This window comes from Mustela lutreola, chromosome 1 (genome assembly GCF_030435805.1).
Source record: "Mustela lutreola isolate mMusLut2 chromosome 1, mMusLut2.pri, whole genome shotgun sequence".
NCBI lineage: Eukaryota > Metazoa > Chordata > Mammalia > Carnivora > Mustelidae > Mustela > Mustela lutreola.
The window spans coordinates 121617385-121645361 of NC_081290.1; the positions used below are offsets into that span (position 1 = coordinate 121617385).

The following is a 27977-nucleotide window of genomic DNA, read 5'->3' on the forward strand; positions in this document are numbered from 1 at the left end:
GGTCCTCTTCTATTGTTCTGCCATGGAAGGAAAGCCTCTTCTCCAAGAACACATCTTCAAGGGGGCAAACAAAGAGAAGAGGCCTGGCCAGCCACAAAAGCCAAATCAACCCTTAGATGACCCTCACACCCAAAGCATAAGCTTTAGGAAACTCCAGGGGTGCCTCCATGCAAAATCTTGCTGGTTTCTCTTACTTTGCCACCCCTCCCAAGAACAATCCATATACTTTGAAACCTTTATAATCTCTAATATCAATTTTGAAGTGCTAGACCTCAGATGTATGTGATTTAATTTCTTAGAAATGTTTCATAGCATACTTACATTTCCCTAGTAACTTAAATTTCTCATTTATAAAATGGGCATCAGCATATATGACCTTGAAAAAGGTCTTGAGTCGTGGTTTTCCTTGCTTCCTATTTATGGTTAAGGGAGTATTTCTTTTTTTAGGATTTTATTTATTTATTTAGCAGAGAGAGAGAGAAAAAAAGAGAAAGGGAGAGGTGGTGGGGGAAGGAGCAGAAGGGGAGGAACACGCAGACTCCATGCTGAGTGTGGAGCCTGACTCCGGGCTCAATCTCATGACCCTGAGATGGTGACCTGAGCCAATCAAGAGTCATACAGTAACCGACTGAGCCACCCAGCCACCTCTAAAAGAGAATTTCTGAAGACATGTATCAGCAACTATGCTGCTTTAGTCTCTTCAAAAATAATTAAAGTGCTGTCCACAGAAGGAGTAATTAAGGAAATGGAACATTTAACTGAATTCTGATAATTCAGGATAGTTCAAATAAACTAATAGTTCAAAAAAACTGAATTCTGAGGTGCTTAAAATATCTATGAACATTTAAGTGTTCAAAAAGTGAACACCAGGTATTGTACACTTATATATCCATATATCCATATATATACATATATACATATGGATTTTTACTAAAAAGCTATCTTTCTCTGATACATAACAATGCACATTAAAATTATATGCTGTATCTGTGTGTAAATATGCCACATATTAATATGCATGTAAGGACATATAACATAGAAGTGGCAGAAAGAACTAAATGACAAAAGGAAGACATGCTTCATTTGGCATGGCCCAGTGCTAACAATTTATTCTGTATTCTTATCCACTTATACCACAGGGCTAGGCCAAAACAATTACCATTTTGAAATCAGAATATTTTAATTATTGTCTTTGCCTAAGGGATGCTTAGCAATTCAGACAGCAATATCCTGCGGTGTCACTCCCAGCCCAGGCAGAGACAGCCTGGTAATGAGTGAGTGACAGCCACTGGAGTGTGTTTCTGCCTGAAAGCAGGAAAGAAAGAGAATGATAAGCACAACTGGCCATTATCCCTTGACTTTTCATTTGATTTTCTATCTCTGCCAGTAGGGCTGTATGTCTGACCCTGACTCTCATTTAGACTGCCAATCACAGATATGAAATCCCATCTGTGAATTTCACCCATGGATATGAATCTTGATTCCTCAGTGTATTAACAAGAGGTGGGGAAAGATGAAAAAAACTTTACCTACCAGTCTCGGTGGAAATAGAGACTGATTTTTACGAATGTGATTAAAACAATTGGAGACATTTATATAAACATGAACTAGACACTCTACTGAAAATATGTGATTTCCAAAGAGAGATGCCGTCTGTTCTAATTCATAGCCCTTTGGGTCTAAGAGCTGGTACTGCACCTTGCAATTGAAGGGGCTCAAAAACAACTTATTAAATCTATGATCTGATAAATAAATTCAATATTGACCTTCAACCATGTGAATCAAGTTTCACTGTCTTTGCTTATCCTTTACAGGGCCTAATGTTCCATTTAACTGTTCATGGATCTAAAATTTTTTCAAAAGGTGAAATTTTAAAAAGCAGTCTTGAGATGTAATTATCACTAGAGTAAGAGTGTCACATTCATCTTCAATCCATATATGCATATATACATATGTATATGTGTATATAATACAATACATGATATAACAGTGATTTTTTAATTCATTGTTGTTCAATTCTCCATTGTTCAATTCTGCTTGAAAAGAAATACCTGTGCAGCTTCCTTTTTATTTTTATTTTCATTTTTATTTTATTTATTTTTTAAAATTTTTAGAAGATCTTTTATTTATTTGAGAGAGAGAATGAGAGAGAGAGCATGAGAGGGGACAGGTCAGAGGGAAAACAAGACTCCCTGCTGAGCCGGGAGCCTGATGTGGGACTTGATCCTGGGACTCCAGGATAACAATCTGACCTGAAGGCAGTCAGTCGCCTAACCAACTGAGCCACCCAGGTGCCCTATTTTTTAATACTACTTTGGATTTGCATACATATTTAAAGGATACAATGTTTCAGAAAATTGTACATATCTTTTATATATCAACCTGGGTTGGTAGCAATGCTTTGGTGGTAGTGTTAATACTTCAAGTATTTGTGATTTTAGTTAACTGAGTAGGTCACATTATTCAATTTTGCTTGTTTATATATATAATTGAAAATACATGTGCATTTTACTGGGATCTTCTGTATATTTGCATTTGGTATAAATTTTTCTTTCCCAGAAATAACATAGATTCTTTGAAATATAATAAATAACTGACATAATTAACTTTTGCCAAAATTAAGAGGGAGATTAAGAAAGCTTAATGAATTTAATAGACTAAGAAAGAGCTTCATCTAAAATTAAAAAGTAGGCTAAAGAAATCTACAATAAAATAAATGCACAGTTAATTTTAAAAAGAGGTGCAATATCAATTAACCATATGAAAAATTTGACTCCTTTAATACTTATAAAATAATAATTTAAGAGATTATATTTTTGATCAATAACTTTGCATAGACTTTTAAAAAATTGTATTAATTAAGAAATCTCTATGTGGGGCTTGAACTTACAAGCCCAAGATCAAAAGCATACCCTACTGACTAGCAAGCTGGGGACCTCTGCACAGAATTTTTTTTTTTTAATTTTAAGAGAAATATTGGAAAAGGTATGCCAACATATTCATGCCCATTATTTATAAGAGTATGGATAATATTCCTTATGATGCAGCCATAAAATGGGATTTCGAAGGATACTTAATATGACTTTGTTATACAAAAGGAAACATAAACATTTTTATATATGATGTTATCTCAATTTTCATATAGGCAGAAAGATAAATAAGATACTAGATTGAAATTCACAATGATTTTAACAATGGTTATCTCTGAATGATAGGATTGGGATTTTCTTTGCCCTCCTTTCTGTATTTTCCAGATGCTCAACCATGTGTTGTTTCCTGTATTATTCCAGATGTTCTAACTTGTATTATTTGGTATGAGAAAAAAAGCATTATTGAATAGAGCAAATGATTGGAATGATATGGTCATGAAAAAACTAAATCCATAAAAATTCCAGATGAACTGGAAGGTAAGTCACTAACGTTACTCAGTGATGCTTAAGATTGTTGACTTTGAGTTCTCATTAATTTACCTATGACTTCGTCTCCCTTCCCCAGATCCTGATCTCCGAGCACATCTCCAAAGGAAGATCTGAGACAGGAGGTTAGTGCTGCTGGGAGTGCAGACTACATCATGTCACTAGGATTTTCTCAGTAAAAAAGAGACTGCTGCTATTATGTGCATTACCTTTCTTAAAAAATATATTTTTCTGAATTTATTGTGTGGAAATTTCCAAAAACAGCTACCAATGTAAATTTTTGTTATTTTTTTCCTTAGAGAAAAATACTTGTAAGTTGTCATAATTACAAACAATTTCTTCCAAGCAAAGTATTTGTATGTGTATCATTTTGAGTAAATAAGCCTTTAAACACATTATTTCTTTGCATTTAAATTTTAAAACAAGTTGCTGCTCAAGAGAAACTGTAGTCCTAGACATTTGGGTTCATTTCCGAGTACAGTCCAGGGTACAGACCCTGGGGACATTTCAGTGAACACCTCTGATACTGTTAATAATTTCACAAGCAGAATGTTTCCTCATTCCTAATTACAAATCAGGTCAAAACTAGACCTTTTGTACTATTTGTTTTATATGGCTTGCAGAAAAATACTTTATTTCTATCTGGGGTTTCTAATTTTCACTCATACAAGTGCAAGGTTTTTTGTTTGTTTGTTTGTTTGTTTTTTAAAGCACTACCTGCCTCAGAACTTAGTTTATGTCTTTGTTGGTAGTCGAATGAACTCTAATGATAAACTGTAAGATATAAAGTAAACTCTGAAGGATATAAGTGGAAAATTACTGAGACAGGAAAACATATCCTCCCTTTTATGGAGCCTGATATTCGGAAAACAACGCAAGTTATGTGAAGCACAAATTACAAATTACAGGCTTCTATGGATACCACCATCTCCTAATATTTAACAACAAAAATAATAAAACAGCACATAGTTTACAAAATAAAGCCAGAAAACAAATTGGTCTCATGATCGATATCATATGTAATTTTTTCATATGTTTTTGTATATTGCAGAAACATTGTTACCTGAATATTAAGAGTTTTGGTATGCTTTGCTAATCCCACTTTTTTCCAAGTATTTCTCTCTCAAAGGCTAATTTTAAAAGTATCAGAAGGGCAAAATTTCAATGCATGCTGTCAACAGAAAAGTTGCATGGCTCTCTAATGAGATTTTGAATATTTTAAAAACCCTAAATCAGAAAATGAGACTTAATTAGGGGACCAATAGCAATAATTATCATTTTGTTTGCAATGTATAGTCAATACCACACAACAAACACATTACCAACTGTTATCGTGCCTTATAATAAAATTAATTCTACCTTTTAATTTCAGGAGTACTTTAAATATTTTATTTATTTATTTGAGAGATGGAGATCACAAGTAGGCAGAAAGGCAAGCAGGCAGAGAGAGAGAAGGAAGCAGAATCCCTGCTGAGCAGAAAGCCCTGTGCGGGCCTCGATCTCAGGACTTTGGGATCATGACCTGAGCCTGAGGCAGAGGCTTTAACCCACTGAACCACCCAGGTCCCCCTCAGGAGTACTTTATAATACTGTTTTACATATTTTTTATGCCCCTTACTAGGTCATAATCCCTTTGTAAGAATTCCCCTGCATTACATAGCTAACTTATGTTTAAGATGAAAGTAACTATAAACACACACTTTTTATCCAATTATAGATTGACCGGTATTTATTATAAACAGTAGGTTTCTAATCATGAAGTTTAGAAATGATTTGCTGGAAGTCCACGTATTTGGCTACAGATACAGGAAGCATTGACATAAGCATTTTGTACTGTACAAGTTACTTCTCAAACATCTTTCCTCAAACATCACCATAAAATATGTTAAGAAATGTGAGTATGAGACCAAAAGTGCTAGCTGGATCAAACTGCAAAAACAAACAGTACTTATAAAGAATTACTAAAAAATGGTCAGTGAAGGACAGTTGAAGCAGGTTCATCAACTTCAAATTAGTCATTGATTAGCTGTGAGATCCCTCATCTTTAACTCTTTAACTGAGAGGGCAAAAGGCAGCTGCTTCAGGGTGTTATTGTGAATTAACTGAATGAAAAATACCACAGAATATTTGGAATAGTGTTTGGGACATGGTATTCTACGCTGTTTTTATTGCCATGTATAAAAATTTTGATCCTAAATCTTTCAGTAAATTATGTGTAATTTGAATCCTTTGAAATATAGAAATCTAGCTTATTTTTTAACAAATATTCTCAATACGCCCATAAAGTAAAATCCTTTTATAGGAAAGTAACTATTGATTTGTTTTACAAGTAAATATTGACTTTCATACTGGTCATTTTTTTAAAGGATTTTATTTATTCATTTGAGAGAAAGAGAGAGCATGAGTTGGGGCAGCAGTGGCAGAGGGAAAGGGAGAGAAGCAGACTCCCCACAGAACAGGGAGCCCAACACGCGGCTGGATCCCAGGACTGAGATCATGACCTGATCCAAAGGCAGATGCTTAACCAACTGAGCCATCCAGGCACCCTTTTATTGGTCATGTTTTTAAAAGTACAGCTGTGATCCATTTACTTTTAAATAATTGATGAAAATTTTAAAACCTCAAACAGGCATAGTTATATTTCCATTAATTTTTCACATTCTTGAACTCATTCTTTCAAAACACTACTATTTGTGTCAGGTACATTACCTCAAAATGATACCATTTATTATATTTTGGATATTTGTTTTCTAGATTGCCCTGAACCTGGAACAGGTTTAAGCCCAACAATACATTCTGACTCTTATGTCAGATGCTCAGAATCAGGGCACTTTCTTTTCAGCATCTAATTATATTCTGATTGACATTTCCAAGAAATAGATAGCATATTTCCTTTGCGGAGCCAAGACATCTAGAGTTTATGTCCTCTTCTAATTTAGCTTGGTTACTTTGGAGATCAGTGAATTCAAAATTTTATCTGATTGCTATAGACAGCAGGCAGGTAGAATAGCTGATTAAGTATATTTAGATCAGTGTTACTCCATCAATGATGATGCAGACCAGAGTCAAAAGAGAAAGCAAGTCTCGATGCAATAATCACCATCTTGTAGCAAATGGAATGTGATTAATACTCCAAGAGGCAAGGCAGAGAGTTTGCTGGTTTGAATAAATCTAAAATTAAAAGTACTATTTTATTAAATACATAGCACAAATGATCACTTGAATGTCGAGGAATACTGGAAAGTTTGGGAAAATTTTTTGGAGCTATATTGAACTTTATACCTTCCATGAGCCCATAAATACACCCTCTCCTGCAGTGTTTCTCAAAGTGAGATGAAACCAGAGTGTATGTGTCTAGAAAGGCAGGAAGAACTGGGTACTTGTTAGAAATGCAAATTCTTGGGCACAAGCTCAAATCAATCAAATCAGAAACGGTGGTGGTGGGCCCCAGCAATCTGTGCTTTAAGATGCCTGCCAGATGATTCTGATGTATCATAAAGTTTGACAACCACTGTTCTTGTTCAAGATAATTTGCTTTATTAGGCAGAGGCTACACATTTTAGAATTCACGCACTTCAGCCACACTCATCCTGTTAGCTTGTATACATATCCTATTCTTACAGTGACAGCCATTAAGCTCTAAAGCTATGGATCATATAACTTTGTGAATTACTTATTTGCATTGTAAATGATTAACACTACTAGTTTTGCAAGGACATGTCATTCGAGCTGGGACTACTGAGTCTAGCAAATTTATGGGCCTCATACATTAAGGATACCATAGTTTTATCAGAGCAAACATTAGACCATTTCTTTTTGTATCTGAATACAGATTTGTTATTCCTCTTTCCCTGATGCCCAGAGTTTGATGAGTGAAATAGAACACCGAATTTGGGACGATATACCACTTTTGAAGATCTAGATTAGAATGCTGAAATCCATTTTTAAAATTCTCTCATATCCCATCCCTTATATTGTTTTTGATTAAAAGCAATCTGCAAGATTGTTAACTACAGGTTGATTTACAGTTTGCAAGTTACTCTTGTATCCCTGATTCTTTTGGTTTTTATGATAACCCTGGGAAATAAAGCAGAGCACTGATTAATTTATCCAACACCTATTTATTGAACACCTGTATTGTGCCAGTCATTATTCTATGTTATGAGGATACAGCAATGAACAAAACAAAGTCTGCAGTCCAGAGGTGAGATCCAGACTAAAGATGCAGATTTGGAAGTCCCCTGTGTGGCGATATGTAAAAACATAGGACTGAATGATGTTCCCAGGGAATACTGTGGATAGAATAGAGAAAATGAAGTTCAAGTGAACTCCCATGTTTAGAGATGGAGAAAAGGAAGAGGAATCAGCAAAGTAGATTGAGGAAGTACAGCTAGTAAGGTAGAAAGAGAAACAAGAGAGTCTGAGTGGAGAAAGTTGATCAGGTGAGTCAAGTGTTGTTGAGAGGTTAAATAAAATGATAACAGAGTGAATACAGACCACCAGTTTAGGAATGTGGAGGTCACTGGTTTGGACAACATGGTGATTATTGGTGTCCTTGGAGGATTGATCAGAACAGCACAAATAAAATCATCCTTAAAATGTGTTGATAAGATTATGGAAGAGAGAAAACAGAAACAGTATAACAACCCCTATAGACATTGTAGTGTATAAAAGTGCCATGAAATGGAGAGTAGAAGTGAGTGGGTAGGGGAGTTGTGGGGCCAAGAGGATTTTAAGATGAGAAATACTACAGAATTTTGTATGTTTATGGGCATTATTCACTGGAGAGGGAAGAATTGATGAAGTAGGAGAGAGGAGGTTTATAGATGTCTCCATATTTCATTAAAGCAATACTCAATTTTTCTCACTCTCCTCAGAATCTTCAATAAGTATTGATAGTAATATAATAATTGATTTCTCCCCAAAGTTTGTTACTTTAAAAGTATTTGGAACATTTAGAAGAGAATCATTGAAAGAAAAGGAACTAGCATTGAGCAGGTGTTTCTAAACAGCTCTGCCTATAGGCAAAATAGGAAGGAATGGGGTTAAGTTCATAAATCACTTTTAAAGCTAAATTTTACTAACTTTACTTGAATGCAGTGCTTGGTATTTGCTCAATAGGAGATTTAATTTAATTGGGACCTTTTCCTTTATACATTATCTATTAGTTTTACCTGCCACAGATGCTAATTGTTCAATTTTACACAGCAATTTTATAGAATGGGTTTTGTTATATACAAAAGAAATGGCATTTTAAAATAAAATGCTATGATAGATAACATCAAATTATTCCACTCAATGAATGACAACTAGTAATCACTGTAATAGTGTAAAATTAAGAAAACACTGATTTTGGTTTGATTTTGAATTTTGTTCTCCTAAGCAACTAAAATTAACTTTACAATCAGAACAGCTTAACTGTCCAGTACTTTGTCTCCCACAGTTTGTGTCTGGATTTGCTGGGTTTCATCAGCTCTAGTGTGTATGTTTGGAAGGGCAGGATGTAAAACTTGCCTTAGGGGTCTGGAATTTGAATCCAGCCTTCTAGCTAGCTTCACAAAGAACACATCTATAAAATGTACCAAGAATGTAACATTTAGAATGGTGTTTCATAACTATTATCACTTGCGCTAGCAAGGACACTTGTGAATATTTTTCTAACTTGCTTGATATAAACACATTATGAACTCTATAATTTCCTCAAGTGTAAGCTGTTTTCTCAATAAATGTTGAAAAGTCTCTGTGTTCACTTTGTTAATTCCTATTAACAATCTATTTCTGGAGTTGGGGGGTCTCACCTAATTGTCCCATTCTAATTACAAATCATTCCAAAACCCTATAGAAGGAATAGGGGCTAGAAAGTCACATGTTCCCAAATTAACTATGGGCATAGAAATTCCTATAAAGAATACTACTACTCCTTATCTGCTTCTTGATTCAAAACCCTTGTATACTAATTTAGAATGATTAACACTGTTAGGCTAAGCCAACTTCCTCTTTTTAATTCTCATATTGGTGATATGAACACATTTAGGATGATTTCTTTTAAAATAAACACACATGAATGCACTAACATAACTGCACAGAGGCTGGTTATAGATTATTTGAATTATTTCTTATAACATGACTTAGGCAAGATTTCCTAATTTAGTCAGTCCAATATGTTTCTTACGCATTTTTTAAAAAACTGAATTTCCTCCCAAATTTTCTGGAACTCAAAACTTTTACTGCTTCTGATAGGTTAGTCCATCAATTCTCAATATCAACATCACAACCATACAATCAGGGTTATATAGAGTTATATAAGAAAAATTATAATTAAAGAAGGGTGTAGAATTGCTTTAAGTCCAAATAGGTTGGGTGAAGAGATGGTTTAAAACCAAATAGGTTATATGCGTACAGAATCCAAGTAATACAACGGAGTTTTTGAATTTTTAAAAGAAAAATGTTTATGAAATCTAAATATTTGGACATAAGGCTGATAAGTACTCATTACATGCTTGGGAAGATTTTGGCAGATCTGTCTGCCTTGGAAGGTGGCAGAAGTACTTAGGAGAATTAAATACATTATTATGGTTTAAAACAGCTCAGAGGGGCGCCTGGGTGGCTCAGTGGGTTAAAGCCTTTGGCTCAGGTCATGATCCCAGGGTCCTGGGATGGAGCCCCGCATTAGGCTCTCTGCTCAGCAGGGAGCCTGCTTCCTCCTCTCTCTCTGCCTGCCTCTCTATCTACTTGTGATCTCTGTCTGTCAAATAAAATATTTAAATAAACAACTAAATAAATAAATAAAACAGCTCAGAGATGTGACAATACGGATAGAACCAGAAGGTGTAATGCTACACAAAATAAGTCAGATCAAGAAAGACAAATACCACATGATTTCACTCATATGTGAAATCTAAAAAAACAAAATAAATGAATAAATGAACAAACAAATGAAAAGCAGAATCAGACTTACAAATACAGAAACTAAACTGGTGTTTGCCAGAGGGAAAGTTGTGGTGGAATAGGCAAAATGGATAAAGGGGAGTGGGAGGTACAGGTTTCCCGTTATGGAATGAATAAATCATGAGATTAAAAGGCACAGCCTAAAGAATATAGTCAGTGTAATCATAATAGCACTGTTTGGTGACGGACGATACTACACTTGTGGTGAGCACGGCATGACACAGAGAGATGGGAATCACTACGTTGTCCATCTGAAACCAATGTGACACTGGGTGTCAACTTCACTCAAATAAAATAGTAAATAAATAAATAAGTAAATAAATAAATAAATAAAATAGCTCAGGGATTTCAATTAGTGCATAAACATGTTTAAATATTTAGGGAAATCTGATTTGTCAAATTCTTAAGTTAATTGAGCTTTAACTCAATTATGACAATAATTGACTATATTGACTACAAATGACTATAACTTAATTATGACTCAAAAATGACTAAGGGTTATTTTGTAATCACAAAATGGAACAGCATATGATTTTCTTGCCCCTATTCTTCTGTAAGGTCTTGGAATTATTTGTAATTGGAATGGGACAATTAGTTTAGACCCCTAACTTAGATATAAGTTGAGGAATAGTGATAATAACAATGATAATGATGATAATAATAATAGTAATAATGATGATGATGAAAATTGGAGCTCAAGTTTAAGGGTTCTGTTTCCTTAATTAATGGAATATTACTTTAAGTATAAGTAGTATTGAAGAAGTGTTTGCCTAGCAAATAAATCTCCACTTAGATAATTAAAACAAAAACCAACAACCTTAATGATACAAATTAATTTTGATATTCAGAAATAGACCAAGTTAAAAAATATATATATATATATATATACCAAATTTGTCTTACTAAAACATTAACTCATTTCTTTTTACTGCAAATTAGAGTCACTCTGGCTAATTATATCAGAATTATTACAGAAGGGTTTTCTTGGATTTTTTAAAAAGTAAATTTTATAATTTTGGATAATATTTGTAAGAAAATGAATGAAAAATTTGAAATTCTCCCTTAGAATTATAACTCCCAATAACCAGTTGCAAGCACTTGGAAACATAAATATGGAGTCTTATGTTTGAAAGTTACTTAAAACAAATGAGAAGCATCTTAAGAAAACCATGATAAAGCTGAAAACACTTAAAGTATTTTAGGAATTCCTTCCCACCTCTCCAAATAATCTTTAACTACTTCCAAAACTTTAAAAAATGGTGGCTGTCCTAAGCAGAAAAGGATAACATCACTTTGGGCATTAACAAGAAGTTCAAGGTTCTAACAATTATCCAAGAAAGAATATACATGCTAAAAAAAAAAGTCACCTAGCTTTTTTATGAATTTTGGATAACTGAACCCAAATGAGGACTTTTTTAAATGAAAGAAAAACAAAAGCAAGGAAAAGCTCCTAGAAAAAGCTGTCAGATGTTTTCTGTTGTACCCACTTTTTTGTTATATAGTATCTTTCCTATCTACTACAAATATATACTTGGAATTCCGAAAGTTCTACAGTTTCCTAGACACAGGCAATAAATTAAAATTTGATCCTGCCTGCTACCAGATTAATGCTATGCATCTCATAATATTAAATTGAAGAGTAATCAGCCAGAATCTGCAAGTCAATTCAATTCAGCATATTATCATCAATTAACATTTCATTAAATGCCCACAGGTGTGTACAGTAGTATTAGAAGTCAGTACACCAATTGCTGTTTAAGGCCATGTAATAAGACTCATATATAATTGCCAACCTAAATCTGGCTGACCTCTGAATACAAACTGGCAAATTGAGGGACATATTACATTGACAAACGAATAGCAAGATTCCTAAAAAGCACTTAATGAGAAATAACGGAATATTTTTTCAAACATAATGTAAAAGAGCCATCAAAGAAGTAATTGCTGTATGTTATCTTTCCTGATCTTTTCTGTTGGGGTGGGAGTGGGGTGTCGGGGGCAAGGGCATAAAATAAATGGACTGGCACATACATATACATTATATACACCAAGATAGAAAAAGGAAAAAAAAAACATAAAGTCAGTTATTTACTGAAGAAGAATATTTTGTAGATGAAAGCAAGACTAAATCAAGGTCACTGGCTTTCTTTTCACCAGAGTCCATAAACACCTCAAAGTCAGCAAACTCAATAATTCAGATAATAGAAAAACCTGACCCTACTCAGAAAATGTGAAGAAAGCAAGACTAAACTGTAATAGTGGTTAAGAGATTTTCCATGAATAAATAAATAGAGAATTGAAGAATTATATGACTCCATTCATTAAAAGTCATTACTTACTGCTCTTTAAGATGGACACAAGCTGGACATGAAATATACTGAAATTCAAGGGAAGATCTTTGGACAGTTTACAACATATTACAAAGTAAGAAGTGAGCAAAGGCAGGGAAATCATGGTACCAATATTAAATGCCAACAGAGAACAACTATAAAGGGGAAATAACAGGATTGCTTACTCTTTTAAGTGATCTACATCCAACACATAAGTTATCATATGACTCCAAGTTGGAAAGTTACTTTATTGCTTTGTTTGTTTGCCTTTTTAATCCATAGTTTCTCAGCCTAAAAACAAGTCATCACTTGGTTGCTGAAGTGATTATTTGGAAATAACAGTCTGTGAGTCTAATGAGAGTGCTCCTAGGAACAGCATATAATTATTGATACCTTTAATATATTATCTCATTTAATCAGTGCAAGTAACCCATAGGAATTATTGTGCCTGTTTTAAAGAAGGTACAATTAAGCACCAGAAAGATTTTGATCTTTTCTCAGCATCACATGGCTAATAAATAGCAGGGTTGGAGTTTAACCAGGTTTCAGTTTAACTCCAAAGGCCAATTTTCTTTTTCCATTATTCTTGTTTTTTTTTTTTTTTTAAGAGTATGTTTATTTATTTGACAGAGATCACAAGTAGGCAGAAAGGCAGGCAGAGAGAGGGAGGCAGGCTCGCCACTGAGCAGAGAGCCTGATGCGGGGCTCGATCCCAGGACCCTGAGATCCTGACTTGAGCCGAAGGCAGAGGCTGAGCCACTGAGCCACCCAGGCGCACCCCATTATTCTTGTTTTCTTTAGTCATACTATTCTTTTTCATGACTCATCCTGTACCCTCTGAATAACATTTCCTTCTTCCTTTCTTCATTGGGATCTTTTAAGATCTTACCTACACTAGGGCACCTGGGTGGCTCAGTGGGTTAAGCCGCTGCCTTTGGCTCAGGTCATGGTCTCAGAGTCCTGGGATCGAGTCCCGCATTGGACTCTCTGCTCAGCAGGGAGCCTGCTTCCCTCTCTCTCTCTCTGCCTCCCTCTCTGTCTACTTGTGACCTCTCTCTGTCAAATAAATAAATAAAATCTTAAAAAAAAAAAAAAAGATCTTACCTACACTAGAAGGCTTGCTGACTCTCCAAGTGAAGTTAGCCCCTCCCTTCTGATTCCCACTGCACTGTTTGTGTATCTCAAGGATAGCAACATAAAACATTATTGTGCATTTAAAGTGGAGTAGCATCATACAGGCATTTGACTTAGTGAGTATAAATATATTCAGTAATACTATTCTACTACTAAACCCTTTAGTAGTACAGATTTTTTTTAAAATTTTATTTATTTATTTGACAGACAGAGATTACAAGTAGGCAGAGAGGCAGTCAGAGAGAGGAGGAAGCAGGCTCCCCACTGAGCAGAGAGCCTGATGCGGGGCTCGATCCCAGGACCCTGGGATCATGACCTGAGCCGAAGGCAGAGACTTTAACCCACTGAGCCACCCAGGCGCCCCAAGTAGTACAGATTTTTAAGGATCAGGACAGGTTCCAATAAGAGATAATGTGCCAAAGATCTTCCACGGGCCCCTTCAAATACACTCTCTGCATTTCTCCACCCAGACTCCTGCACAGGGAGACTAAATCACACAGATGATAGTTTTCGGGGTTTCACCCAACAGCTTCCCAATGTGTTTGGCCAATAGACAGCCAAGGCAGGAGACAGGAGGGAGGAGGAAGTGTAAGATCAGGGCATTTATTTCCTTAACTTTCTAGTTGTGGGGTCACCTTGAGTTGGTTCTGTATTTTCACCAAGAATCACTACTCCTCCCTGGAAAAATTTTCTGCACCAGCACTCTTTCCAGAGCTCTACTACGACCTCATTTCCATTGTTCCTTACATCTCAGTCTAAAAAAGCTCCTTTGCTATTATTAAAACCAGGTTATTTCACTATTGTTTGTAATCCTCCTACACACCACCCACACTTGTGTAAGTAATACCTTTGTACAGAAACTTTCTTCAAATCATCCTAATTTTGAGTGTGTCACCTTTTACAGTTGGGACTGTGATTAATATAGTTCAGAGTGGTAACTGATTCATTTTGAGCCCTTTAAATCACAACATTCTCCTTCTTTCTAAAAGCCTAAATATGTAGTTACTTGGTGCCTAGGAAAAACATAATAAGCTGGCAATTAGTTTAATGCTACACCTGCTTAAATTTAATATACTTTCAGAACTGTGACAGCACTGTGAGGAGTACAAAAAGAATTTATGATAAGTTCTCTTCACCAGGGCATTTTGATCTTATTAAGGCTACAAGACATGAAATGAAGAAAATTATAAAGGAAGCATGAACTGAACAGTCAGGTGCAATCATTTATGATTCAGAGAATAAGAGGTATCATTTATTTATTATGGCTCCCATAAGCTCTGGACTTCCTCCAGCCTGCATCTAAGCTCTGAATCTCCTGAGCCCAGCAAGAGCATCCTCTTTTTTTTTTTTTTTTAAAGATTTTATTTATTTGTTTGACAGAGAGAGAGATTACAAGGAGGCAGAGCAGCAGGCAGAGAGAGAAGGGGAAGCAGGCTCCCCACTGAGCAGAGAGTCCAATGCGGGGCTCCATCCCAGACCCAGGATCATGACCTGAGCTGAAGGCAGAGGCTTAACCCACTGAGGCAGCCAGGTGCCCCGAACATCCTCTTTTGTTCCATTTCCCTGAGACTTTCTTAGCTCTTCTTGCACAATGCCTTCTTTTTCCAGGTTCACTGCAAGTAACTGCTCTATTATTAGAAGATCTCTGAGATAAGAATAATAGAAACAAGGCATCATTTTTTGGATGAGTTCATCTCGAGCAACACTACATGGCAGGCACCAAACTAGTTAAGAGCCATTGATACAAAGATAATGAAGTCACAATTCTTGTTTGTAAGTGGTGTGTCACTTTATAGGGGAAATTAACAAGTATATGCATCTCTAAGTCCTAATTCTGACAAAAGTCCAGGGATCGTGGGTAAATACAATGTTTACACTCACACAAATACACACACACACACACACATATACACATACAAACACACACATATACTTAATACATATACATTCTCACACATGTGCACACCTTTACTGGTAATTCTGAATGAGCCAGGAATTCTGAACGAGCTTCTAGAAAAGAAAAAAATATATAATGTTGAAATCATCCAGGAAGTCAGTTTCAAAAAGAATATTAAGTGTAGGATCCTTGATAAATATCAACATAGTATTTCTTTTCATTGAATTCATCTAGATATGTCTACCTGGGTTTCAGAAAGTGATTCAGGTAAGAAAAATATATCAAACATTTAAATACATGTAAAATTTTAAATAAAATAAACTAGATGTGTGAGGCTATCAATATTTATGTTGGCAGCTATAGGAACAACAAATGATAAGCTGATCACTGGGGGGCTTTTCCTTTTTCTTAGAACTTAGGTATATATTAACATTAGGAATATATTAACAACTATATAGGCGCAAATTTGAAAATCTTTTTCAAAGATTTTGAAAATCCATTATAGGAGCTCTGAGTTTAGCCAAGGCTGAGTCTTTATTTCATAGCAAGTGTCTCAGCAAGCAAGATTTCTTGCATATCAGATACAATTTTCTATTCATTTTACTTCTACAATGAAAATGAAAAAAGTTCCCTGCATGCATATTCAACCTCCGTTTTCACCAATATCTACTCTCCCATCAGAACTTTAACATTCTTCTTATTTAAAGTAAAAATAATAAAAATATCTCTCTGATTCCTAAATAATAGAATGAGGGAAATCTGCCTTGGATATGGGCTCCTGTTTAAATATAGGTCCCAAATCTTACATAGTGCAACCACCCCTCCCTTATCCCTCCCTGCATGAAATTTAGGCTGTGAATCAATCTATTATGACTTCTAGCGATGCTCATAACTTTAATGACCAATATTAAGCACAAAAAATTCTCAGTGCTAAAAATCACGAATCTTGGGGTTCTATTATTTACTTGCATGGAATATGGGGTCAGTTTTGTGCTTTTTATTACATTATACTCTTCCACAAATCTTCTGAGTTTTCAGCTTATGTTAGGTGGTAGAACCAAGATTAGATTGGCTCAAAATTTAAGAAGCACCAAAATAATCGGTAATCAAGATAAATGCTATTTTAATAACTTTTTTTTGCATTTTATTTTGCTTTTATTTTTTTATTCTAATAACGTGCTATAAGAACAAATTCATATAAAAACCTATAATGAGCAAAATATCAAAATAAAGGCAGGATCACCATTACTGACTTTTTTTCTTTTGCCTTAGTTTCCAGTATCACTATTATGGATCCTGACCCTGTTAGTTTGGATACTGTCAACCCAAACTAGCACCTTCCTTCCAAACCCCCATTTCTGCCATGTAACCACACTCCCTGCCTTCCAGATGACACGGTTGTCACCATTTATCTGACTATGAGAAACAATAGAGAGTGATAGAAGCAACTTCCTTCCATGAAGAACGGATTTTAGTATGCTGGACAAATCTATAGTGTGTACTTTGTATGCTAGTGGTGGTTGCCATAATTCTGAAATATCTGTGATAGCTTTCACTATTTTTCTTTTGTATAAAAAATGGGGGAAAAAAAAGCCTACATATTCTCTATTATAAGACTCCTGCATATAAAACAGCTCCGGGACTAAACAATGTCTTTAGCCTCTAGCACCAGGTTAAATACAGCTTAGCTGTGACCTTGGTGCCAAGATGAAATAAGCCGATGACCTCATTTCAGCTCCTTCCTGGCAGATGTCCAGCATAGTAATTGGCACCCAGGTGACAGCATCATGAAACCAACCAAGGTGAATCAAATGTGAGAAGTAATCCATGTACACAATCTCACATCATCTACATACTTGAAACCAGACATATTACATTTTATTTTGCTTTGCTTCACTAAATATGAGGGGGTAGTAATTGCTTCTGACAGTCCTGCTGTCATTCTAATCTAAGGTAAAATGCCCTTCGTATGTATTTAGAAATAAGGCACAACAGTACGCTAACGTTCAGCATGAGCTTGGGAAGAAGACTGCTGTTCAAAGGTAACCAAATGCAAGGGAGTCTTCTCGCCACGCAGAACACATGAAGGCATCGCTCTTCATTTATGTGTTAACATTTTCAGGGGATTTCACTGAGTGAAGAACACAGGGGTAATTTCTAATAGGGAAGAAAGTATTAAAACAAGAGAGGCTGGGGCAGACAAAGGAAGAAAAACGGGGAAAGAGTGGAAAGCATGGATATAGATCTAGTATGTCAAAGTTCATTATCACAACTTCTTTTTTTAAAATTAATTAATTTATTTATTTGACAGATCACAAGTAGGCAGAGAGGCAGGCAGAGAGAAAGAGGAGGAAGCAGGCTCCCCACTGAGCAGAGAGCCCGATGCGGGGCTTGATCCCAGGACCCTGGGATCATGACCTGAGCCAAAGACAGAGGCTTAACCCACTGAGCCACCCAGGTGCCCCCACTTCTTTTTTTTAAATCACTCCAAACAACAGATAATCTTTTCTATCAGTATAAAAGAATTTGAAGAAAATTTTTTTTATCCAAATGAAGTAATGTTCATAAAGGGTCTTATGTAGAGACTGGCCCACATAACCTGAAAAGATGTTGGTTAAAAAATCACCCTCCCTTCTCTTATTTTCTGGAAGATAAAACTAGTGACTCTTTGCCTTCCTTTTTTTTGATGATATTTTCCAGTGCTATGGAAATGCTTCCTGTCTTAGAATTGTGACTCAGCTTCTACCTCCAGACCCAGAACCTTCTCTAGTATTTTTTTCCTATGGAAGAAAAATGTAAATTAAATATATTCCAAACCTCTTTGAATATATTACATCAAATTAAAAAAAAAATCAAGTAATCCATTTTCACAAAGTCTCTGGACTTCCTGAGTATATTTTAGGTTTGATTCTTTTTTTTTTTTTACCAGTCTATTTTTAAAGTCTTGTAATGTGAAAAGATCATTCACCAACAAAATGCATTTGCTTACAAATGTCAATTCAACAATATTGTGACAAGAGGGTTTTTAGCAGTTAAGCTTCAGATAACCATTATTCCTTTCAGGGTACTGTCACCTAAAACTGAAACAAACCTTTTTTCTTTATTTGCTTTCATCCTGATTATTTTATGCAATAAGGAAATAAATCATACAAAAATGGTGTGAATCTTCAGTACTTTATTTTTAGATGCCATGTTAGGTAATCAAAACATTCCATTTATAGATCTCAACAAAGGTAAAATAATTCTCAGTGGCCTTGAAAGTTGCATGTTCTTAAAGCATGGCATTAAAAAGCTGTACTAAGGAGGGCACATGTTGTGATGAGCACTGGGTGTTATGTGCAACTAGTGAATTGTTGAACACTACAAAAAATAAAATTATAAAAAATAAAATAAAAATAAAATGGTACTCATGTAAATAACAATTTGGATCTTGCCAAATTTCATTTAGTAGAATTGCTTAAAGACATCGTGGAATAAATAGGTTTTATGGTCTGGTAAGAGATAACGTGATGAAAATGTTATCCAGGATCAAATACGTCAGAGAAACTACAGGTTAAACCCAGTTAAGCAGGATTCTTTTCCGTAGGATTTCTTTGTCTTAACTATTTAGAAATACTCTTAAAAACTCCTAGAAAAGATAATATGCAGAGGGTCCCTTCCCGACTTGACTATGGAAATTTTCTTTGCAAATCATCTCAAGGGATTTGTGTTTTACAGAATATAGCTCTGTTTCTTAATGCCACTCACCATATTGTACTGGTGTTTGGCGTGCATATAAAATCTGGAGAGGGTGGTCAGCATTTGGGGTGCCTGGGCCATGTTCAGATCAAGTGAATAGAATCTCTGGGGACACAGCCTAGAAATTCAGGTATAATTTTGAGGTTTTAAACACCCTAGTTAGTACCCTGGTTTGTGTAGGTGTGTGTTTTAAAGAATGCTTCAAACCAAGCAGTTTAAAGCCTTGAAGTTGTACATCACATTAACTTCTTCACATCACTACTGGTGGAAATTTTCAAGTATATCTCTTATATGGTAATTTTTTGCATAACTTTTATATTTACTGAAGTAAACCATCAAATATCACTACATTCCACAAAAAACAGACCCCAATGTGATTGCTATACAATATAAGAAGTTTGAGGTGAACAAACTGTAAGATTTGTAATGAAAACAAAAAATAAAAGCTCATTTTAAATCACAGTAGCTCAGCTGCTGTAAAATCCAACCCAATGCACACCAGTGCTCTTGGCATTACCACAGTTCCCGCATATATCAGAGATTTTTAGATTTTACATGCTTTTGACCAAAGATCAAAGTGTTCAGTTAATTAGAAAAAGATTTTTGACCTTGCTTCCCTTTCTTACATGGAGTATAAGGTGCACAAAGTTTCTAATTGAAGAAAAAAAAATTAAACACCATGTTTTTGATCTTTTCAATAAGTCAGAAGGAGATATATTTTCAATAAAACCTCAATTACATCCTCAGTTGATTATTCTTAAAGCCCACATGAACACCAGCTGTTTACTGGAGAAAGCAAACAATTTCATTTAATAGAATTGCTCAACGATATGGGATATGGTTTAAGTCTTCACCAAAGCCCAGCTCAACTAGAAATGTAAAGTTTTCATCGTGTTCCAAAACCCTGGTCACATCTGATTGGGTTTGTTTGCATTCTGTTCTAGACAGTACTGATGGGCTTTTTAAAAAAAGATTTGTGATCCAGCCCAAGGGGAGCATGTTACAAATAAAGACAACCCATGATTACCCGACCATGATTGCCAGACCATGGAGGTTTTATTTTCTTCTCTCAGCCAACCTTAAAAACAAGCGGCCAGCTGAAGCTGGAAGGTTATTTGAGGCAGGGAACTATGGCGTTGTGTCAACCTACATTGGAATGTAGATGTGTGAAGGCATTGGATCTACTCAATGTGACCATTTGGAAACAAAGCTTCCTGGGAAAGAAAATATCATAATCTCTAAATGAGACAGACCAGGAGATTTCATTTGTTAACCCTGTGCGCTGAGTTTACAGAGATTTCAAATATCTTCAGGAATCTACCCCAACAGGAGTGTTACCTACTAAATAGGTCCTGAAGAATAGGGTTCAGTCAGTATAACCCAAATGCCATTGATGGTTTGGTAAACAGATTATCAACAGAAGGAATCACATCTTCTGGTTAGTAAAGCTACAATAAATATTTACTTCTTGTTTGGCAAACAAATTAGCTGCAAGCTGAACATTCTTGAAACAGCAGTACTACAGTCAAGTTAAAGCCACCAGTAAGTCATTTGGCTCAATTACTTTCCCATATATGTTCCCTGCTTCCCCCTCTCCCTCTACCTGCCTCTCTGTCTACTTGTGATCTCTCTGTCAAATAAGTAAATAAAACCTTAAAAAAAAAAAAAACGCAAATGATCACCTAACCAAATGTCAAGTTTTCAATATGCTATTATGTTTAGGACTCTAAAACACTGTAAAAATATGGTCACCTATCAAATGTTCTATTGTGTCTACTATGTCTACAGTAACTAGTTTACTCTGTGATAGGGAACTGGGACATGAGGAGGGAGATTTTTTATGGTTTCAAGGCTCTTATTGGTTATTTATTTATTTATTTGTTTGTTTCTTCTTGGTTTTCCATATGGATCCTGACAAGAAACAAACCACCATAACTTTCCTACTACTCCTTTCTTTTTCTTTTTTTAAGATTTTATTCATTCATTTGACAGAGAAAGATCACAAGCAGGCAGAGAGGCAAACAGAGAGGGGGGAAGCAGGCTCCCCACTGAGCAGAGAGATCGATGCCAATGCCGGGCTTGATCCCAGGACCCTGAGATCATGACCTGAGCCAAAGGCAGAGGCTTAGTCCACTGAACCACCCAGGTGCCCCATACTTCTTTTGTAATGAGGGAGTAACTGCAAATTAAAATGAAGGCTGGTCTTTGTGACTTTAAAAAAAAAAAAGACAAAAACACCTTAGATTAGTCTGCAACTTGGATTGGTAAATCATTTATTTTTCCATTTTTTTCCTAACACATTTCTAGTGCCAAAAACAAATTAGATAGTATAACCTCCTTAGAAGTTCAGTAATTTGCCTGGTACTCAAGAAAAAATAAGGTGACTGTACTTAGCAAGTTAAAGTATGCATCAGTAGTGAAAGGTTAACTTTGTCTTTAAGACTATAGGCTTTGGTTCTAACTGAGAGGGCATATTGTGAATGGAAACAAAAGAGAAGAGTAATAGCTATAGTATATCCCCAAATGCCAGACATTGTACTTGGTCTTTTCACATATTTCATTTAATTCTCATAGAAACACTGCAATGCAGGTTTTATAACGTCTGTTATACAGATGGGATAACTGAGGTTTGTAAGCGCTGACTACTTTACTGACATCTGGGAGTCCCTTGTCCCGGGGCAAGGCACAGATACTGTGCTCAATGTTCTCAATGACAGAACAGGACTATTCTTCTTCAAGGTTACATTGCTTTAAATAAGTGGCAACTTTCATGGAAAGGTCCATATAATCATCATGGTAATGATAATAATTATTAACAAGAACACATCTCAAGGGAAGTAGTAACAACTTATTTTTTTTAATTTTTTGGAAGATTTTAATTATTTATTTTACAGAGATCACAAGTAGGCAGAGAGGCAGGCAGAGACGGGGGACGGGCAGGGGGTCGATTGTGACCTGAGCCCAAGGCAGAGGCTTAACCCACTGAGCCACCCAGTCGCCCCTAGAAACAATTTAATTTTATTCAGACCAAATTTTACTTTGGCTTCTCTAACTAAACCACTCTGAAAACCATAAAGTCTCCCTTTACAATTCTTGCCCCATTCTTGACCTTTCCTTCCTCCTCCCCATTCGCAAAAGTATAATTTGCTACCAGCTACTGTACTTCCACTCAGAATTCCTCTCTCTTTAGCCAAATGCTTAGAAGCTTTAATTTTTCTTGTTCCTAAAAATGTAATAGGTAATCCGGGGTGGGGGGCAGTGAAGAGTTGCAGATAAAGAAAATTTGAGAAATGTATAAAATTATATCCACTCCCTCCACCCCCAGCCCTGAGAGATCCTTAATGTTGCAATATATATCAGAATATTAAAAAAAAAAAAAAAAGAAGAAGAAAAAAAAAGGTAGGGGAGCCCAAGTGGCTCAGCTGGTTAAGCATCTGATTCTAGGTTTTGGCTCAGGTCATAATCTCAGGGTTGTGAGTTCAAGCCCTGTGTCAGGTTCCACACTGAGCGTGGAGCCTCCTTCAGATTCTCTCTCCCTCTCTTTCTGCCCTGTTCATAAATTCTCTCTCTAAATATGAATAAATAAATAAATATTGACATACACTAGCGTTTTCTAAACTTAAATGATCTGAAAGCATTTGTTCCCCTTTATGGACAAATGATCCGAGGAATTCAGTTTCACAAATACCCCCCATTTTGTATTAAATATTATGAGTGGCTCAAATCTGTTGACACAGAAGAGTCTTACAAATCAATAAGACCATAATGTACACTCATTTGAATGTCAACACCAAAACTGTTCGTAGGTGACTTGGTAGGAAGACCTGTTCAAGTAACTCAATCATCATATTTTTGTATTGCAAAACGTACTGTTGTGTAGCAAGTTTAGAGTCATATAGGAGTTATCTTCACCCCTTGTTGGAGCAAAATTTTGTGTTCTTTCACAGGGGATTAACAACACCTTTACTGTGAGTTCTCCCAAGAAGTTAAACAGCCTCAGTGAGGTCAGTAGGCTTACTCATATGTTAAAAAATGAAGTTATAGATGAAGTATTGCCAAATGTGGTGAGATGAAAAGAATAAGTGAGAAAACAAAGAAACAACACAAAAAGAGTTGAAAGAAAGATAGATTGACTCTTGAGAATGATTATATGTCATCCAGAATAGATTAATTCTGGAGAATTTACTCCAAAGTTTATGGATGAGGAAAATAATCTATACCTCAACAAATATACCTATAAGACACAGAAGTTCTGCAGTCTTGGTATAATAAAAACTAATTCACAAGAGAGTTTTTTCACTTGTTTTTTATCTCATCAATGCATTGGATAACCAATGTTCTCAATTTCCCTCTGTAAAACAGTTTATTTTTACTCCTAGCAACCTAAATTTTGTGTCTAATCTCTTTCTTATATGTCTGCTCAATTTCTATTCCCACCAGCTTGGTAAGGTGTGTTTGTTGCCAAATCCATTTGTGTAGGTTCTATTTGTTACAGATGCCATTAAAAAGTCACAGCCAGAAACCTGCATAACTTGCTATACACTAGCATTTCCTAAGCTTATTTGATATGAAAACATTTAGGGCCTTCTAAAACCTATGGACAAATGGTCCAAGGAACCTTTTCATAAATATTATTTTGTGTATATACAATACTAAGTGTTCCAAATGTGGATGTGGAAACAAAGGGAGATACTTCTATAAAAACTAGTTTAATGCTTTGCAACATAGAACTTACATAAAATAAAATTACCATTAAATTAGATGTGTACAAGGCACCTGGGTGGCTCAGTGGGTTAAGCCGCTGCCTTCAGCTCAGGTCATGATCTCGGGGTCCTGGGATCGAGTCCCACATTGGGCTCTCTGCTCAGCAGAGAGCCTGCTTCCTCCTCTCTCTCTCTCTGCCTACCTCTCTGCCTACTTGTGATCTCTCTCTGTCAAACAAATAAATAAAATCTTCAAAAAAAATTAGATGTGTACAAAACAACAGTGATTGTTGGATTTAAAAAATCATATCTTAGATGTCACTATTTGCAGATGACATGATACTGTATCTAGAAAACCCTAGAGACTCCACCAAAATCTATTAGAACTAAAAAAAAAAAAAAAAAAAAAAACCTATTAGACTGATGAGTGAATTCAGTAAAGTTGCAGGATACAAAATTAACATACAGAACTTTGTTGTGTTTCTATACACTAATAACAAATTAGTGAAAAGAGAAATTAAGAAAATAATCCTACTTATGATTCCACCAAAAAGAATACAATACCTAGGAATAAACTTAGCTGAAGAAGTAAAAGGCCTATACTCCAAAGATTATAAGATACTGATGAAAGAAACTGATAAAAATGGAAAGATTTATGTAGTCATGGATTGGAAGAATTAACATTGTTAGAATGTCTATACTACCCAAAGCAATTTATAGATTCGATGAAATCCCTAGTTAGCATTTTTCACAGAATTAGAACAAATAGTCCTAAAATTTGTACAGAACCACAAAAATCCTTGAATAGCTAAAGCATTCTTGAGAAAGAAGAACAAAGCTGGAAGTAACATAATCCGGGATTTCAAGATATACTATAAAGCTATAGTAATCAAAACAGTATGTTATTGGGATAAAACAGATGCACAGATCAATGGTATAGGATAGAGAACTCAGAAATAAACACACATGTATGTGATAAATTACTCTACAACAGAGAAGGCAAGAATATGCAATGGGGAAAAGACAGTCTCTTTAATAAATGGTGTTAGGAAAATGGGGTTGCTACATGCAAAAGAATGAAACTGGACCACTTTCTTACAACATACACAACAGTAAACTCAAAATGGATTCAAGACCTAAATATGAGACCCAAAACCATAAAACTCCTAAAAGAAAACATAGGCAGTTATCTTCTAGATATCAGCCTTAGCAACATATTTACAGATTTATCATCTTAGGTAAGGGAAGCAAAACCAAAAATAAACTATAGGGACCACAACAAAATGAAAAGCTTTTTCACAGCAACGGAAACCATCAACAAACCAGAAAGGCAACCTACTGAATGGGAGAAGATATTTTCAAATGATCTATGCAATAAGGAGCTAATATAAAAAATACATTAAAAAAAACTGATAAAACTGATATGATACACCAAAATACCAAACACTCCAATTTTTAAAAATGGGCAGAGGATCTGAATAGACATTTTTCCAAAGAAGAGATACAAGTGGCCAAAAGAAACATGAAAAGATGCTCAACACTAACCATCAGAGATATGAAAATCAAAACCACAATGAGATAATTACCTCATGCCAGTGAGAATGGTTAGTATCAAAATAACAACAAATAACCAAAATTGGTAAAGATAAGGAGAAAAGGAAACTTTCATGCACTGTTGGTGGGACGGTAAATTGGTACAGCCACTGTGGAGAACAGTATGGAGTTTCCTCAAAAATTAAAAATAGAACTACCATATGATTCATTAACCTCCCTACTGGAAAATGAAAACACGGATTTAAAAAAGTATATGACTTATGCTCTTGCAGCATTATTTGCAATAGCCAAGACATGGAAACAACCCAAGTGTCCATAAATACAATGAATGCATAGAGAAGATGTGGCATGCATAGATACATAATGGAATATTATTCAGTCTTAAAAAGAAATTAGATTTTTACCATTTGTGACAAAATGCTTGAACCTAGATGCTAAGTGAAATAATCAGACAGAGAAAGACAAATGCCATCTGATTTCACATAAATGTGGAATCTAAAAAACTAAACAAACAGACTTTTAAATATAGAGAACAAACTGGGGGCTACCAGAGGGGTGGTGGGGGGATGGGCAAAATAGATAAACAGGATTTAAAGGTACAAACTTGTAGTTATAAAATAAGTAAGTCATGGAGATACAAAGTACAGCTTAGCAAATATAGTTATTAATATTGTAATGTTGTATGGCGAGAGATGGTGATTATACACACACACCCAAAAAACATAGCTCAACAGACCTGATTTTAAAAACAAATCATAACAATCTAGAAGGGTTCTGAGCTTATGTTACTTTACAAATATACCTTGTATAAATGAATCTGGAAATTACAAGTGATACATTATAGGCACAACTCATGCAAAGACAAGAACCCAATCATTTGACTCCTACTCAAAGAAAAGAATGGATTTTCACGTCATAGTTAGCAAATGCATTTATACTTAAATGCATTTTTATACTTACATGTTTTAAATTGATCTTTAAAAGTCTGTGTTATATGTATATTATTTCATAGCTCCCCGCTTTAACCAAATTTTGAGATGGACTAATTAATTGAATATCCACAGCTCAAATGCGGTGATGATGACTGCAGTTGATATTACACATTTATTTTGTGAGTATCTATCCTTTTCTAGAGGAAGCTGTCCTTTTCTACTATTGCCAGAGAAAAACCAACAATATGGAATTCAAACACGAGTGGGAATTGGAAGATTGATTTTGTTCAATATAAAGACATCAGATCTGGAAGTCCAGCCTCAGCATTTCTGGGCCTCAGGAGAAATCTCATGACCTCGTGGAACAAGGAACACTCTTTCTTCTGTACAGAGAATGTATTAGCAGACAAAAAGATCTGCAGGATAAGGCAAACTTAAATTCCTCACATTACTTAGTTTTGCATGTAAATGCATGTTAACTGTGCTTCCTGAATATCTGTTCCTCCCCCAAACTCAGTGGACACGATCATCCAATGTTGCTGAATGCATCCCGAATGGTTCAGAGAAGAAAACATACTGATAAAAAGGAAGACAGATTGTCTGCAAATACGTTGATCAGCAGGTGGACATGGTCAAGCAGCCATTATAGACCACTGTAGTAAGCTTCCTAGTCAGTAACTTTGATGATTAGTCTAGTTTTGTTTTGAATGAAAAGCGGACAGCATATGCATTTTAATATACACATTCTTTTTGTTCATATAATCTGTTATGGTAGCCATTTTAATGTTATAAAACTTAGTGGCTATTACTACATTAATATCTGTATGGCCTTGATTATTTTGTGACTACCTTTATTATCTGAGGTTCCTCACATTTTTAAAATAATGGTGATGGATATGGACTACTTTTAAATAGTAGTATAGGGGCACCTGAGTGGCTCAGTCGGTTAAAGCCTCTGCCTTCAGCTCAGGTCATGATTCCGGGGTCCTGGGATCAAGCGGGCTCTCTGCTCAGCGGGGAGCATGCTTCCCACCCCTCCCTGCCACCCTGCCTGCCTCTCTGCCTACTTGTGATCTGTGTCTGTCAAATAAATAAATAAAATCTTTTAAAAAATAGTAGTATATGTTGCATGTGCAGATGCTGAAGTCCAGGGATGTTTTGGGACTTTGGACAGCATTGAAAAGAAGCTAGACTTTTAACTTACTGTTTGGTTTAAATTTAATTTTACCCAGGGGTAGACCAGATGATATCTCAAAGTATATTTTGTCTATTATTTTTGCCTTATTTCTTTATCACTGGATATTATCTCAATAGCCCTTCACCTT

At 35.4% G+C, this 27977-nt stretch overlaps 1 protein-coding gene across 4 annotated transcripts in view; it reads right to left on the reverse strand.

The window, feature by feature from the left end:
- Nucleotides 1–27977, reverse strand: part of ARHGAP24 (Rho GTPase activating protein 24) — a 421803-nt gene that overhangs the window by 80457 nt on the left and 313369 nt on the right. The gene's annotated exons all lie outside the window — the stretch shown is intronic.